The 18,784-nt window shown below is 48.0% G+C and overlaps 1 non-coding gene across 1 annotated transcript; it reads right to left on the minus strand.

Annotated features, from left to right (window-relative positions):
* Positions 1-170: 170 nt before the first annotated feature.
* On the minus strand, positions 171-253 carry TRNAL-UAG (transfer RNA leucine (anticodon UAG)). The gene has a single exon. It is a non-coding gene; the product is annotated as a tRNA-Leu (tRNA).
* Positions 254-18,784: the final 18,531 nt, after the last annotated feature.

The following is an 18,784-nucleotide window of genomic DNA, read 5'->3' on the forward strand; positions in this document are numbered from 1 at the left end:
ATTTTGGTAAGGATTGCGCTTTGTCAGCAAGACGTTATAGAACCTAAATATATGAGAAACCCCATCTCTCTTGACAAGAGTAGAACGGAATAACGTGCCAGGTGAAGACCAACAGATGCAACTTCCATCAGATGTTAACCTGATAAAGGAGATTGAATCTCCAAGAGGCATGTCAGAAGTGGGATTCGAACCCACGCCTCCAAAGGAGACTGTGGCCTAAACACAGCGCCTTAGACCTCTCGGCCATCCTGACAGTATAGGCTTTTAAGAAATGAATAAAAGTTACTCAGAAACGTCTACCTCCATGCAAGCCTGAAATAATTTAAACCTTCAAACACAAGGTGCAACTTTATGCACAGGACAATAAACACAGAAGAACACATACGAAAGCACTTTATTTCACAGGTATACAGTTTTCATGCTTTTAGAACACCACATACCTCTCACCAGCTATTTAGGGTCCTGTATCCGACTCACAACATTTCCTTGCCTGCGACCTCTCTCTCTACACAAACAACTACAGCACAGGAAGTAGGAAGGCAATAGGTGGGGCAGTTTATGCAAATTTATGCTGCCAGTGTGCCTTGCAGATTCAAGCAGGATTTCTAGATCCTTGCTGGATACAAGAGAGTAGGCCTTGTTCAAGATAAACTATCCCTAGCAGGGAAAGTCTGAGCACAGGCACTCTTTTGCTCTTTAGCCCCTGGCCTGGGACTCACCCTCACTTGCTGAGGCGTGAAATTCTGCATACCAACTTTGCACAGAAGGTATGTTTGTGGTTGTTTGGGGATGGGTGGGAGGTCAAGAGCAGGGAAAAGCAGGTCTCCTTCACTACTAGACTCCTCTTCTATGCCTCCCTGCCGTTCACTCACTCTGTCTTTGTTTCATTCTCTCCTTCCACAACACTCCTTCTCACTCACTCGCTCTATCACTTGTATTTTTGCCCTTGCTCTGCATTCTATAGTGGAAACATCTCTTGAATGAAGCATCTGAAAATGACGTGACATAAAATTTAAAACCTCCTTATTGGAAACCTAAAACATCACAAGACTTAATGTAACCCATTTCTTTCATAAAAAAGATTTTTAAAGTACCCCACAAAAGAAATATAAAACACCACGAGTGCTAGAAGAATATTACATTAACGTTAAAGATAGAATAGGGCAAATGCATTTGCAGTTGAAACTGAAGTTTGGTACTTATTCAGATATTATTTACATTGCCAATTTTTAGCTGAGATTCTAAAGGAACTGAGAGAGAAAATGGAATTCAAGTTTTGTCAGAAGTGGGATTCGAACCCATGCCTCCAGGAGTGTGGAAATTTAGCTTGTAACTGAACATTATCTGCGCCATCTTGCCTCTCTCCAGCGCCACGCACAGCGAACGCACGGCCGCCATTTTAGGCACCCCACTCTCTCCCCCGCTCATTGTCGATCGCCAGCACGTTCCCCTGGCGCTGCAAGCATCCCCCGCGCGCCGACCACCCCCGCTCTCTCATACACGGGCCATAAACCCTCTCCTTCTGCGCAACCCTGCCATGGAATCACACCCCGCTCCTGACCGACATCCCGTACATGGTCATGCATCTCTTTGATAACCCCCTTCCTCTGCGCCCCATTGTCCGAACCGATCCCAGGCCATCACCTAGCCCTGCGGATGCAGTTTATTGCCCCTACTGTAAGAGAAAACACCCCACATCAAAGGGATTACAGTAGATCAAAAGCCCCTACCCCCTGAGACCCGGCCTGTCGCACACACCCCCCGGGAACTGACGGAATGTCCAGCTGTGTGATAGCCATCTCCTACTGTGGATGGGGTGGGGACTTCCACTGTAGATATGAGTGGGAACGAGCTCGAAGTGGGGATTCCGAGGATGTTCTTTCATGTTCCAAAACAATCTCAAGAATGTGCCATGTATGATAACCCTGCAATAAAGTCATAAACCTGTGTATAAGAGGCCAGGCCTCAGAGATGCAGTTAGAGCACCTCGTGACGATACCTTGCTGTCTGATCTGATGTGTTCTGCTCCGACGGAATAAAAACTTTGTTTCCTGCCTTCCAGTCTCCGGCGCCTGCCTCTTTCATTGGTAAATTATCGAATGGTATGAGAGGCGATTACCGCCGGGCAATACTTGGAGGGTTACCGACTGAAACTGCCGCTACCATTTAACAATTGGCGTCCCAGGCGTGGGGCCCATCAGCGACACGTGGATTCAGTGGGAGAGGTCCTGATGACAGAGTGAACGACTGTAACGATCGGGAGAGCTCCTGCCCGATAGACCCTCGTCTGGCAGCCGATCATCCGAACTTCACTGGTTCCGAGCAGACCTCTCTCTCGAGTGATCTACGGTCCTGACTGGGAACCATCAGGAGTGCCGCTGCAAATACGGAGAGTAGAGGACGATCGGGCCCTGGAGGCGGAAGACGAGAAACTGTCCACGCGGTCGTGAAACACGACAAATTGCGAAATAATTGATTGATTGTCTGAAATACTAGTATTGCTCATTGATTGTTCTCTTTGAGATATTCGCTGTCTACAAACGGGGAGGAGTAGAAATACTCTCTCTCTCCCTTTGCAGATAGTGAAGGGTAGGTAACGCAGACTTTTGTCCCCGTTGTAACCCGTCGTGCCTATCTTTATCTCCCCACTGATTGTTTGTCCGAACATTGATTGTTTTGAAGAATAGTGCTCTTTGAGATATTCTCTGTTTGCAAATAACGTAGAATAGAAATATTCTGTCTAGTCTTTGCAAATAGTGAATTGTAGGTAACGCAGACTTTTGTCCCCGTTGAAACCCGTCGTGCCTATCTTTATCTCCCCATTGATTGATTGATTGATTGTCCGAACACTAGTTGTTCGATATTGGTTCTTTGGAGGTATTCTCTGCTTGCAAATAACGAGGGATAGAGATATTCTGTCTAGTCTTTGCAAGCAGTGAAAAGATAGGTAGTGCTGACTTTTGTCCCCGTTGAAACCCGTCATGCCTATCTTCTCCCCACTGATTGGTAGTTGGTTCTGCCCGGACCGCTTATTAGAGGTGGACCATCCGGCTCCACTGGAGGGCACCCCTAATAAGGACATGTTCACTAAATATGGACTAATCGCCGTAGTTTATAGTAATCTATGACATAAAATATACAAAGGGGGACCCCGAGAGTCAGTGGCCACTGGTAGGATCCCTTTTTTTTGACCCTACAAAACTAAAGAAACGCTAGGAAATAGCCCTTTGTGGGATATATGGAACTAGGGGAAGGAACCAAGCTCACGGTCAAGACGGCCACGAGGTAGCCCGGCTCCATTGCTCTCGCTGCCTAAACATGTCTGCCCTACCACCCACCCCGCCCAGTAGACACAACCGGAAGTTTGTTGATACCCACCATCAACGTCACCGAACTTGACTAGGATCACGCGCAATTGGACAATACCATTTTCCGATTACACTAACTAGATTGCTAATATGTACAAACACTCCAACAAAGTAGTATGGTTAAACATTTTAATAACTTATAGGTATAACAACATTCCGACAAGATGAACAGGTTAAAACACGTTTTAAACAACTATTTACATGACAGTCTGCTGCGACCTGCATCCCAAAGCATTTACGTCCACGTGACACCGTCCTCACCTCTCCTTCCTCGAAGTTGCAACATTGGCCTGTTTTGGGCGGTCCTTTTAGTCGGCTTTGGGCTATAAAAGCCATGCAAAAATCCATTGACATCAGTGGCGGACGACTGTGCGAATAGGCCGGAGGCTACACGAAGCGCCGAAGCTCTGGCAGCGCCAAGGCGGAGTCTGCCACGCTGTGCGGATCTTCCCATTCTCTTCTTCTTTCTTCAATAACGGAGGGTGCCCTGGCGGGGGGGGGGAGGCGACGCGGACTGGCCTCCCCCGCCTCCCCAGGTGGAGGCTCACCAGCAGATGAAGGCACCCCAGCCGTCTTTTTCATCGGTCTGCTGAGTTGCACCCTGCCATTTCACTCGCCGACTAGCTGAGTTGCACCCTGCCATTTCACTCGCCGACTAGCTGAGTTGCACCCTGCCACGTCGTGCGGATCTTCCCATTCTCTTCTTCCTTCAATAACGGAGGGTGCCCTGGCGGGGGGAAGCGACGCGGATGGGCCTCCCCCACCTCCCCAGGTGGAGGCTCGCCAGCAGGTGAGGGCACCCCAACCATTTCACTCGCCGTCCAGCTGAGTTGGCGCCCCTGCACTCGACCGCCGGACAACCACCCAAACACGGGTTCACCAGGATTGCCACTAGCGCCCGACGCGAGGAGTGGGCCCCCGCAGCCGAGTAATCGGGGACCCACCCCGGCGGCGATACCATCCGAACTGCTGCTGTCGCTGCTACTGGACCCACCCCGGTGGCTGTACCGAAGAGCTGCTACTGCCGCTGCCTTTGGACTCCGGCGGTCGGTTCTTCGGATCCAGGCCTAGCCCACCGTGAAACGATTCTGGACTCGAAAGTTTGTCTGCTTGGGCGTGGGCCCCACCCTTGACAAAACGCCCCCTCAGCTTTGCAGAGTCTGCGGGAGTCATTTGCACTCGACTCCCGCTGACTTCCGGTAAGGACAAACTGCCACCATTGTTCTTTGCCCCGGGCGGCAGCCACCTTGCCTCCGCTTGGTGCAGTAAGAAAGACTGATTCAAGGTGTTGGCGGAAGAACCCGCCTGCTGCCCCGCCCCCAGGAACGGACCACGGCGTTGCTGCGGGATCGAGGTGACGCCATGCTGACGCAAGCTGACGCTAACGAAAGTTCTCGGACTACCGAAAGGAATTCTGGTCCAACAGCTAATTCATGGAAAGACTTAGACTGTACACTGGCCCGACCTCGCCCCAAAATGGCGCCGATGTAGGAGAGGCCTACAACTCCATGAGGCGTTCCAGTCACGTGGCATTTGTGTTAAAAGGAGATATGTATGCAATGTTTCCACACATGATGGTCGGGGGGGGGGGTTAACTGATTTTAGGCTAAAGTAGTGATACTCATGATACTCGACGCCTCTCACACCGTGGCCGGCCTATAGTGGTTGTAGGCCCGTATTTGTATACTGACATTGTTTTAAATAAAGGGCTTCTTAAAAGGAATTACGGAATCAGTGTCATGACAAATAATCTAGGTTGGTAAAGGGTTTTTTTCTTTTGAATAAATGATTGTTACTCCCCAGCAATAGAAAACAGATAATGCAGACCCCATTTGCCTGAATCTTTTTGATCAACGGAATTCGTACCCATCACACCTGTCTTCCTCCAAGAGTTGTCAAACGATGGTCAACTATAGCTTAAGGTATAGGCCGAACGCAAGGTATGGTATCTTGCACCATAATACACGACCGATTGAGAAATGCATGTACAACCAGGGAACCCGAATTAGGAGTTGAAATAGAGCATCTTTGTCTCGGACAAAAAGAATAATAGGTCTGTGGTATTACCCACTCCTGCGGCTAGCCTGGTACGTGGTAAGTAGAACTTTTTCGTGTCTACGCGCGCTAAGGTACTTTGAAAACTGCACATCCCCTCCCCTCTTTTTTTCCCCTCTATAGGTCACGACGAAGTTCCGACTGAAGAATGGAGTGGACATGGACCGCACCGTGTTCGATATCAGGAAAAACATAGATGAACGTTGTGGGATAGTGCGTAAAGTGCAGACCACCATTGGGAACATGAAAAACTGTATGGTATGATTGTGCGTGTGTGCTACGGTATGAATGTGTATGCATTTCATGCTTGGGTGACTTGAAGAGAGCGTCACCGTATGATTGAAGTGCTCGTCCATCGATCAAAGGGAGGAGAGTAAAGGGTCCGACACCCCCCCCCCCAAGGTAAACTACAACATACTGAAAATACGCAGCATGCATAGGAAAGAGGACAGAAAAGGAAAGGTCCCCATACTCAACGTACCCCTGAGTCTCCGTCTTAAGTTTCTGCGCTTGATGCATGTACTGTCACACCCTATCCAGTATTTGTGTGTACGTGATCACTGAATTTGTGTCTTTCCCCCGCTTGTGTTTTCTTACATAGAACAGACCCATGCTACTCCATGTTGTGTGTGCACCAGGTGGCCTATTATCGTACACATGTCTCTCTCTCTCGTTTTGTATCGTACATATGCCAAATAGCCTACTTGATGCACACGACTCTCACTCTCACTCTCACTCTCGCTCTCACTCTCTCTCTCTCTCTCTCACTCTCTCTCTCTCCCTCTCTCTCTCTCTCTCTCTCCCTCCCTCCCTCACTAAAGGCTTTCTTTTTTTTTTTTTTTTTTAAACCTTTATTTCTTCAAGAGTCTGGACACAGCTATTCAGCCGACAACCCGGAGGTTCGGCAGCTTCGGTAGAGAAGGACAGAGAAGCGTCCACATTGCATTAAAGGAGCAGTGAAAAGATTCCATTTTTAAATAAACACAAACACACAACAAACCCCAGCAAGGCAAGAACACTGAATGCCCATGGTGATAGCCCCCCAGGGGAGGCCGGACCCCAATCATCTAACAGTCACAGTACTGTGATAAGAGGAAGAAGGGGGACAGCAGAGGCCCAAGAAGTCAATTAACCATTACATCTTATATACTGAGCTGGAAAGAATGTCAAGAAGAAAGCTGTTCCTCGGGGGGATCCAAATCAGGGGCAAGACATATTCCCCCCCTGTATTGATTCCACCGCCCCCAGATGGCGTGCCACTTCCGAGGGCGGCCTCTAGCGCAATATACTGTCTTTTCCCTGAGCATACTCCAGTCCATATTTTCTTTCCACGCGGTCAATGTGGGGGGCCCCACGGAGCCCCACAATCGCGCGATATCTCTCTTAGCGACCATGTTACCCAGAGTCACCCATTGGGTCTGCGCCTCATCGTGATCAGTGGGCCCCCAGACATTCAGGAGACAACACCGCGCTTCCGGCTGCATAGCAAGGCCCGTCACCTCCCCATCACTGCATGGACTCTCCTCCAGAATTCCGTGATGACACCACATTCCCAAATGATATGCAGGAAAGTACCCACCATACCACATCCCCTCCTACATAGGCCTTCCTCAGTGAATCCCATATGAACCAGCCTTGGCCCCGTCACATACACTCGATGCAGTACTTTGAGCTGCACCAGCCTCAGACGCGACGGGATCGCAACCTCCTTGGGAGAGGAAACAGCAGACTGCCAATCCTCGTCATCCAACTCGAGTCCATCCCTAGTCCACTGGTCCCGCAGCCCCAGAAGCATATCCGCCCGGACATTTATCAATTTCTTGTAGATGAGCGAGATCGTGCTCTCAGGCATATGGCCATCAAGGATCCGGTCCTCCAAAGGAGAGGACTCAGGCACCTTCTCACCCTCCACGAGAACTGACCGGAGGGCATGACGCACCTGAACATAGCGGAAAAACTCGGATGTCCCCAGCTCATACTCCTTCTGCAACTCTTCAAAGGACTTCACCCTCCCCTTAATCAGCACATCTCCGACCCTGGAGATGCCGATCAAGTCCCATTTATCAAAACCTTTTGTATGCCAAAGCCTACCCAATCCTTCAGATTCAAACAGCGGGGTAGCAAGGGTGAGCCTATCCTTCCAGCCCAGCGAGTCAGTTGCCATCTTCCACACACGCACCGCCACCCCAGTGGGCCCCGTGAGGGATGAGTCCAGGGACCGCGAGTACAACGCCCTGTGATAGTTACCACCACGCAGCAACCACCTGTCCATGGCATAACCAGGGCTGAGGACAGGGCCATAGAAACCATGATTAATTGCGCTCAGCTGGGTGGCCCAATAGTAGCGTCGGATGTCTGGAAGCGCAATACCCCCATCATACCATGGAAGCGTCAACTTAGCAATTGCTATTCGCGGCCGCCCATCCCACAACAACGTTCGTTGGAGGCTTTCGACCTCCCGAAAGTAGTTGGCCGGTACCCAATCTAGAGTATTCTGCAATGCGTAGAGGAACCGGGGAAGAGACATCATTTTGAACAAGGCAGCGCGCCCAACGAGGGAGAGCGGCAGCCTCCGCCAGCCCTCTACATCCCGCCGCAGGCGAGCTAGGGGGGGGAGCAGGTTCCTCTCATACCGCAAAGCGGAGTCCGTGGAGATAAAGATCCCCAGATACACGAAGCCCTGCTGAGCGATCTGGATCGAACAAGTTCGCGGGATCGGTGGAACCTCGCCGCTCAGAACATATAAATACGATTTACTCCAGTTGATGACGAGACCCGAATTCCTACCGAAAGATGTAAGAACGTCACAGACCACTATAAGTGATTTCTTGGGCGAGGCAAGATACAACAGGATGTCATCAGCATATAGCGAAATGCGGTCCTCGTGTTTGGGCGACCATCTAAGTCCCCGTATATCCGGGTGCCAGCGTATCCACGCTGCCAGCGGCTCAAGGGCGAGGGCGAACAACAATGGCGACAGGGGGCAACCTTGCCGAGTGCCCCTCCCAAGCTGAAACGGAGTCGATGCCCGGCCATTTACCACCACACTCGCAAGGGGTCCCTCATACAGCAACCTCACCCAGCTCACAAAACCATGGCCAAAGCCGAACTTGGCCAGCACAGCCCACAAATATGGCCATTCCACCGTATCAAAGGCCATCGTGGCATCGAGAGACGCAACAATAGCTGGTTCACGCAGCGTGCCCGCCCTGGCGATTACACCATGAAGGCGCCGAAGGTTTAACGCAGTGTTACGATGCGGAATAAAACCGGATTGATCTGGGTGGATCAGGTCTCCAAGTACCCTGATCAATCGGGCCGCCAGGATTTTAGCCAGAATCTTCGGCTCGGCGTTAAGGAGTGAGATAGGCCTATATGAGGCACACTTATCTCGGGGTTTACCATCTTTGTGTATAACAACAATTGTCGCCAGTCGCTGATCCAACGGGAGGGTCCCACTCCCCCGCGCCTCCACGAACATGGCGCGCAGGTGAGGGGCGACCCTATCCGGAAACATCTTATACAGGTCAACCGGCAAGCCTTTCGGGCCCGAGGCCTTGCCCGAGTTCAGCGCGCGGATAGCTCCCGCTACCTCATCGACCGTTATGTCACCATCAAGATCATCCCTATCTACGTCAGAGAGACAGGGCAAAGCGATATCACGCAAGAGGTCACGCGAGTCCTCGGGCGGCCTATCCGACACTGAGGCATAAACCATACGGAAATAGTCCGAGAAACACTGTACAATCCTCTCAGGTTCCACAATCACCTCTCCCCCCTCTCCCGTCAACTCCGGCACTACTCTATTAACCTGTTCTTTTTTGTCCAGCCAAGCTAGGAGTTTCCCGGCCTTGTCACCAACATCATACAGGCGGCCCTGCTGTTCCCTACTGAGGGTCTTAGCAGCATTCGTCACCAGGTCCTTATACTCGGCTTGCTTCAAGCTCAGCTCATGCAGTGAGGCCTCTGTAACCTCCTCCTCTAGCGCTCCCTCCAAAGCCACGATCTCCTCCTCAACCTGCATAACCTCGCCATCTCTCCGCCGCTTGGCCGCCACTACAAGGGAGAGGGCCTCCCCTCGCAGCACGGTCTTAAATGCTTCCTACAGCGACACAGCCGAGTCCACGGATCCCTGATTGTCCTTGAAAAAATTATCAACTGTCTTCACCAGTGCGCTGCGCATCTTGGGGTCTCGAAAGTACCAAGGGTTAATAGGAGCCACCCTTCCCCCTCCCTCACGGCCGACATCCAGCCTGACCCACACTGGCGAATGGTCCGATATACCACGCGCCATGTGCCTGGCCTCGGACACCAATGAGGCGTGCGCAGCCAGAGTGAGCAGGTAATCAATCCTAGAGAGGCTACCATGCGCCCCGGAGTGGAAGGTGTATTGGCTCTGTGTGGGGTGCCGAAGCCTCCAGCAGTCTATCAGGCCGAGTGTGTCTAGGAAGTCTGGAAGCCACTTCTGAGCCCCCCCTGTGTCTCTGGGCGGGTATCTATCCAGCAGCCCAGAGCCGACAGCATTGAAATCACCCCCCACCACAAGCATACCCCCCGGGAGATCCAGCAAGGCCCTACCCAGATTTGTAAACGTGGAGGCCTGCAGGGCCGGCGGGACATAAACCGAAACTAAAACCAAAGTTCTTCCTTCCCACCGCCCCGCCACCGCCACAAACCTCCCCCTATCGTCAACAATGGTGGAGTCCACCTCAAATGGTAAAGAGGCTCTGACTAGGATGCCCACACCCCTGGACCCAGAGGAGAATCCCGAATGCGCTATGAATTTATAACCCTTCCTATTAAGAGCATAGCACGTGTTACCTATAAGGTGCGTCTCCTGCAGCAGGGCGACATCCGGCAATGACCGTTTCAAGAATTGCAAAACAATCCCGCGCTTAATGCGATCCCCCAAACCATTAACATTCCAGCTAATAACACTTAAACCCCTACCCCCCATCCCCACACGTAAAGAGGCCCACCCCACACCCGAAGAGCCACCATGGAACTGTGGAAATATGGATTTTTATGATCAGTTATGTCCCCTATCTTGGACCCCAACGGTTTCATGTATAAATCATAAGTACATGTATGATCCCTCCAGTTCCAGTTATGAAGACGCAAACACATGTGCGTCCACCGTCAACATGTCCTCTTTCAGATCCGCCATGAATGGGCCGGATATTCCATTCCTAAGTATGAAAGGCCACCGACTTTATATGGCTCATTTATCCCATTTTTCAGTCCAGGCGAGTAGGCCCTGATTCTGCCATCAAGCCTTTTCTTGCCTTCTGCCTCTGAAAGCTTCAGTCTGAGCTCGCATCTATATCCATGAACTTTGTCCTACTCCCTGCGCGGCTAACGGTGCCTGACTCCAGCCTGTTGCCTGCCAAAAACTGTATTTCACCTTCGAAATTATCTGCTCCGCTCCCCATCCAATGCATTCCTGTCTAGTAGTTCAAGTAAACATTCTTCCAGCTACCGAGCAAAGGGCCCGGTTTCTCTGTCTTTATGCAAGTAATTCATAGCCCTGTTACTATGGAAGATTTCTGCTCTCGCATCTAGTGTAGACACTTAGACGCTTGTACACGCACTCACAGTCAGTATAGAATAGATTTTGTTCGAGAGACCTTTCCTTTTGGATAACATAGTTCTTTAAACATAGGATGTTAGATATGATTTGGGATTAGGTTGACTTGACCCCCCAGACTTCTGTCTCCACATGTAGAGCTAAATGTCAAGTCCCCTTCACCCCCTAGTTGCACGTCAATCACACGTCATGCTGCTGCGCGCGCATCTCTGCCAAGTATTTCTGCTGACATTGCGAAATTCTTTCATGGAACCACCCTATTGTGACATCATACCTGATGACGTTCTTTAAGTTACGCCTAGTTACACCCACTTTAGTTACGCATGTATGTGTTATCAATTGTTACGCCCCCTGCATCTGTTTCACTGTAATGCCTATTGTATAAAAATGATTACTTGTCAATAAAGTAGGGTCCTTCACTTCCTGAACCTTCGTGGTGATGGAATATGGAGCCCATCAATTCGAATTGATCTTGGAATAAAGCCCGTTCCGAACCTCTAATACCACGGATTCTGCCTCTTATTTTTCTGAGCTATTATTATTAATTTTCCGCATCAAATTAAGTTCCGGTAATTAAATTATTTACCACATATATGGCGCCCGAATAGGGACACTTTCTCATCTCACGCGCCGGCGGTGCGTTGCAGGCCCGGTCTCCTGCCACAGCTGGACGGACAACAACGCGTACCCACAGGATTTCCTGTATCTCCCTCCTGCCAGGCGGGGGTAACTGAGGCTGCGATCAACACCCAGACGAGGCGGTGAGAAGTGCGAAGTATCCCGACCAGAGCCTAGCTGAGAGAGCAAGATCCGAGGTATACAGAGGCCCACCAGTTTCCGAGGTTCCGAAGTTTCGAGTCGAGTCCAGTCCGGTTCAAGTCCAGTTCAGTTCAGTTCCGAGGCCTTCCGTTTCGAGCTACCCGGTGAGTACCATTGTCGGGGAGGCGTTCTGACGTGCACATAGTTTGTGCCGGTCAAGACGGGTTTGGGTACACAAATCCGGTCTGCACTGTTTCAGCAGTGTATCTGTACTGTTTAGCAGTATATCAAGTATGTCTAGTATATAATTCAGAATTACCTAGTTAGTATCGAGTATTATGCTTAGTGACTAGTTCCCTAAATGGCCATCATTGTTGTTCATTAAATGTTAAATGTTAAATGTTTTAAATACGTTCTGCATACTGTGGTGTGAATGACTGTTCATTATTGTGTTTTGCTGTATTAAACGTGTTCAAAATTAGGTATCAGATCAGTTCTCAATATGCCGCTCTTTTCGAAATTAAGACAGATCAAAACTAGAAAAGGGGTACTCGAAGAAGCTGTTCCCATTCCTCCTAGGGACACTCCAGGGTGCTTCATGTATCATAAACATGGCCTAGACGCCATATTATTTCTTGATTTATGGGTGGACTACACCAAGGAATTACCAGAAAGTCAGAGGTGGCCCGCAGCTGGGACCTGGGATGCAGATTGCATCATGAAAGTAGAAGAAGAATTATGGAAAAAGAAAGCTAGACAGTCACAGAAAGATGCCATTGAATTATGGCGTAAAGAATCATATAGACGTACAGAAAAAGCGCTCAGACAGGAAGAGAAAAGTAAGGAGAATTCAAATAAAGTTCGAGAAAATCTATTAATTGAAGAAGGTACTCGAGTAAAGTTAGAACAAATAGACAGACAAAGAAATGCCCTTATGAATGGTATGTATCCCCTTATGGCCGAAGGGTTACCTAAGGCTACTCCGGAGATACCAAAAGACTTGCCACCCCCATTGTTTCCGATAAAAGTACATCCCAAAGGGCATCCCAGAACCGCAGAAGATGTTTTTCTTTCCTCTTATTTAGACGACGCAGCTCCCGAGTATGCTAATGCTGCGCCACATAGACCGCCTGCCGAGGGGGTTCAACGCCAAGACCCTCCTCCGTCTGTACCTCCGCAACAGCACACTCCGACACAAGTTCCGGCAAGCACATCTGTTTCTACATCTGTATCCACACCTATGGTTGCTATATCACGTTCAACAAATCCTTTCACATCCAGCACCCCAGGTGGTGCTACCGGAGCTACATCAAACGTTTTTTCCACGCCACCCAGAGTAAATAAACTTTCCTTTCAAGAATTAGCCCACCAACGTACGCCCAAACTAGTAACTCCCAACACGCTCAAGGAACTTCTAATAGATTGTAGATATGACCCTGTGCCCGTAAAAGGGGACGAAATGGTGCTGGCATCATTACGTATCCGACGAGCTGCAATATATTTAGGGAAGATACCAGGAATGACTGCACATTTAGAAAATATATATCACTTTGTCCAGTCAGGGCGAGATCCTGAGAGTATTAACAGAGCCATGGAGTACCAAAAAGTGGAAATACAGGGGGAACTGTTACGTTTCCTCATAAACTGTGTGATCAGAAATCAAGACCGACCAGGGGTAAATCTGGAAGAAATGCAAATTCTTACCACATGGAGTAAGAATATATCAGAGGGGAGACATGATAAACGATCATGTATAGTAGCTATGTGCCGAAAGATCCGCAAAGAAATAGAACGAATACACGAAGAAAGATTAGCAGTAGACGAACCTGAACAAACCGAGGACGAGGAAGAATTAGAACTGCCCACAGGACAGTTAGAAACCATGGCCTATGTAGGTAGAGGAAGATCTTGCAATAATACTAGATGCTTTACTGATCCGATACGTCCGATACGTCCAGAGAATAGCAGAAAATTCCAAACTCCTATAATAAATCTAAGGTCCCCCGAACATTCGTCCCAAGCCGCTGACAAATTACTTCGAGAACGAAGGGGTTATCATATACTCGATTCTATGGACGAACAAGAATTAGCCAGGTCAGCCGTACACTGGGTTGATAGTCCTGGAAAATATGGTGATGATACACTAGCGCATACGTTTTTGAACCTCACCCCAGATGAACAGCGTTTAGCTGGTATCTATATGATTCAACAACTCCTTATATTATATAAAAGCCAACATTCCGATCCTGGTCCCTTACCTGATATATTGACTGAATTACTCACGAACAAATGGAGAGGTTCAGGTACTGAGTTAATTAGAGAAATACTAGAATCCAGAAAGCAGTACATTCTTTTTGTATGTCCCGAACATGTCTCACTGCCCATCAAGGAAAGAACGACGTATTACATGGATAGACAGAATCCCTTACGCGAAGTTCACCCGATAAAAGGTGAGGACAATCAGTTTAAACGTGTGTTTGTATACACACCGATATCCAAAATAGAACTATTAGAAATGAAGAAAGTGGTACCCAGTCATGACAAAGACCCAGCGGGTTTCCACCGTGAAATTAAAGATATGTTACTCATGGGAGAATATACCTACCCCGACATTATGACAATATTGAAGGTATTAATGCCTGCGGGCATTTACGAAAAACTCAAGGAAAAGGATTGGGAGGTGGGAGACCAGAAGATAGATTGGACAGCATTAGAAAACGAAGAAAAAGCTCGAGGTCCAGGTTCAGGGCTCGGGGACAAGACCAAAACACTACCAGGTTTACTAGTACAGGTACTGCCACGTTTATTAACTACGAAAAAGGAAGACTGGGGTGCAATCTCAGCCTGTAAACAAAAACCAGATGAAGACACTAGTGATTTCTATTCCCGATTTGAAAAATGTTTTAGTATAAATAGTGGAATAAAAGCAAGTAGCGAGTCGTATCCACATCTGTTTGTGACAAAATTGGTTGAAAATGCCTTGCCCCAAGTTAAGAATAGAGTATTGAAATTCGAGAGTACCTGGCAAGGTAACACCCCGTCACAAATGTTACAAATGCTACAGTACCATCACAATAGAATTAGAGAGGAACAAGAACATGAACAAAGACGCATGAAAGACACGAAAATGAAAATGCTAGTTTCCCAGACAGTTCCAGCTGACGGTCATAAAAAGGGTATGACACAGTCCAGTGTTTCAGCAGGTCCTGTAAAAGGGACGTGCAACTATTGTAAACAGCCAGGTCATTATGTACACGATTGTCCCGTTTTAAAACATAATATCGCCATAGGTAACACAAAAGAAAGACCAAGACCACTTAGACAGGATCAGAACCAACAAGGAGCCCCGCAGCATGCACAGTCCATGCCAGCTCCACAACAGTCTATGCCAGCTCCACCACCGCAGCCTATTGCTGCCACACAAACAACGACACGACAGATGTATCAGACCGCACAGTATGACTATCCTGATTATCAACGATACTCATGAAACAGCCTAGAGAGGGAAGTTGGCTTACCCCTTATTGAGGTCCCTGTAGATCAAGAAGGACCTTATGTACACAGTGAACTATTAGGCCAAGATAGAAAATTTTTACTTGATACAGGGGCAAGCCGAACAACAATAAAACGTAGTGAAGTTCCAGGGGCACCCCTCTCAGGCACACAGAATATTTCCCTTGGCTTTTCAGGAAAACCTATCATTAACGAAGTATCACAGCCTCTTCCACTTACGATTGGTCCCTTGACACGAACTACGGATTTATTGCTTACTAAATCATGTCCAGAAAACCTGTTAGGCATAAAAACATTGAAAGCTCTAGGAGCTATAATATGTTGTTCTCCGGAAGGAGTAAGATTGTTTTTACGTGATTTCAAAGGGCACTATGTGTCCCGAGACATGGATGACCGACTGCAGACTTTACCCACACATTTATGGGCACAAGGCCCTACAGATGTTGGTTGCATGAACATTACACCATATCGAGTCACACTGAAGGCAGGAGTGGTACTACCACGAATGCGACAATATAAGTTACCCCCAGATGCTGTAGTGGCTTTACTGCAAATCATTGACGAGCTTATTACCCAAGGAGTGGTTGTGGAAACCGACTCCAATGTATGTAATTCACCGATAATTCCGATTCTTAAACGAACTGATCCAAAAGCCCCGCCAGTATATCGATTGGTTATTGATCTGCGCGAATTAAATAAATGTATTGTACCACAATACCCCGTAGTCCCAGACATTTCTTCATTACTGACAGCCATTGATTCCGAAGCAACATTCTTTACTGTAATTGATCTCAAGAATGCCTTTTTCAGCGTCCCAATAGATCCGGAAAGCCAATACTTGTTCGGATTTAGTTTAAATGGACGAAGCTTTAAATTCACACGCGCACCTCAAGGATTCACAGAAAGCCCCAGCATCTATAGCCAAGCACTGAAACGAGAACTTGACAGTATCCACATGCCAGTCAACACTGCCCTGCTTCAATATGTCGATGATCTGCTGATCACCGCTAGAAGCGAACCTGAATGTGAAAAAACCTCACTGACGGTTTTACAATTTTTGGCTGAAAAGGGGCACAAGGTGTCCCCTTCTAAGCTGCAATTCTGTGTCCAGCGAGTTATTTACCTAGGGCACTCGCTGTCCAAGGAGGGAAGACAGCTTACACCAGATCGCATTCAGTTAATTGCTAACATGCCAATACCCAAGACACAAAAGGAGGTGCGGGCTTTCATAGGCCTCACTTCATATTGTAGGCAGTGGATCCCTCAGTATGCATTTCTAGCGAAACCACTCATTCAGTTGACAACACAGGAGGCAGCCACATCGACTGTTCTCCCTTGGACTCAGGAACATACACAAGCTTTTGAAAGCCTAAAGAAAGCTTTATGTCAAGCACCTGTTTTAGCAACACCATGTTACAATAAACAGTTTACACTCTTTGTTACAGAACGCGAAGGTACTGCCTTGTCAGTACTCACACAGGAACAAGCAGGATCACACAAACCATGTGCTTATTTTTCTAGTACATTAGATCCCGTAGCTCAGGCTCTGCCTGCGTGCCTGAAATCGGTGGCAGCGACAGCTTTAGCAATCAGACAAAGCGATGCCATAGTACTAGGACACCAATTGACAGTACAAGTACCACATGCAGTAGAGGTTCTCTTGAACCGCACACAAACACAACACTTGACTATAGCACGACTCACTGGTTACGAATTAACATTGTTTCAGCCACATATAGAAATCAGACGTTGTAGTACATTGAATCCTGCCACACTGTTACCTGTAAATGGAACAGACCCACTTGCACATGATTGTATTGAAGTTATCACTATCACGACGAAACCCAGACAAGACTTGACAGACGTCCCATTGTCAGACCCAGACCTGACGTTGTATGTAGATGGTTCATGTATGAGAACAAGTACAGGAGAGTTAGTGGCCGCTTACGCAGTCACAACAGACACTGAAGTCATTGAAACAAATCGCATAAATACCTTGTCCGCTCAAGCAGCAGAGCTTATCGCTCTGACACAAGCCTGTATTCAAGCTACGAATAAAAATGTCAACATATACACTGATTCACGTTATGCATTCGGAGTTGTACATGACTTCGGCGTGCTGTGGCGAGAGAGAGGTTATTTAACTTCTCACGGTGCCCACATTCAGCACGGACCCCTTATTCATGCCTTATTAGATGCAATACATCTGCCCACTGCAATATCAATTATGAAATGTAAAGCTCATACGAAAGTTACTGATATCATTTCTCAAGGCAATGACCTAGCTGACAGAACAGCTAAACAGACTGCTCAAACTCAAACATCTGACATGATAAAGACAATAGTCCCGACACCAACATATTGCATGACGGTTAAGGATCCCGCTCTTGACGTAATTGACATACAGACACATGCTACACCAGATGAAATAAAGAAATGGACTGAATTAGGAGGGATCCAAACGGATCAAGGATGGATGACGAAGGAAAAATCTGTGTGGTTCCTTCCTGATTCAATGGTTCAAGTTATAATTAATACTGTACATAGTCCAGCGCACCTAGGAGAAAAAGCTATGCTAGACAGCATTCAACACATTTGGTTCAACAAACATTTACGAGCAGCAGCTAAACAAAAAGTTCGTACCTGTATGATCTGTTGTCAGTTTAATCCAGGTAAAAGCATTCCCGTAGAACAAGGTGGATTTCAGCCTCCTGATCACCCTTTTGAAGTCCTCCAGATGGATTATATCCAGATGGAACGATGTCGAGGATTCAAATATGTTCTCGTAGTTGTCTGTGCTCTTTCCCGTTGGACAGAGGCATACCCGGTTTCAGATTACACTGCCCCGACTACTGCCAAACAGTTGGTTCGAGAATTCTTCCCACGGTACGGTTTACCACGTGTTGTCTACTCAGATAACGGCCAGCCGTTCTCATCCGAACTAATGAAACACGTTTCACTTTTGTTAGGCTATCAGTGGAAATTTCACTGTGTCCGACACCCCGAGGCAGCAGGTCTCGTGGAACGACATAATCAGACCCTGAAAATTAGATTGTCCAAAATATGTAGAGAGAAAGGTGTCGACTGGGTAGTAGCCTTACCAGTTGCACTCTTTTACATGAGAATGGTAGCACACTCTCGAACAGGGCTATCCCCTTATGAGGTGGTCTTTGGCAGACCACCAAATATGTGGGGGACGCCTATACCACGCAAAATAACTGATGTTGACTGTAATATGCTGACAGATTACCTGGCTTCCTTGATGTCTGCACTACAATCTTGTCGTTCACAGGTAGCTGCAGCCTTTCCCGACAACACCGAGGTGAAACCCCATGACGTAGTTCCCGGGGATTTGGTGTTAGTGAGGAACTTTGACCGGAAGTCTCAGCTGGATCCTAGGTGGAAATCGCCTCAACTCGTACTGTTAACAACGAGGACAGCCGTGAAGATCGAAGGTCAAAAAGGCTGGATACATTCAAGTCATATCAAGAAATTTCATGGA

The sequence above is a fragment of the Triturus cristatus genome, chromosome 6, assembly GCF_964204655.1.
Source record: "Triturus cristatus chromosome 6, aTriCri1.1, whole genome shotgun sequence".
NCBI classification, from domain to species: Eukaryota; Metazoa; Chordata; class Amphibia; order Caudata; family Salamandridae; genus Triturus; species Triturus cristatus.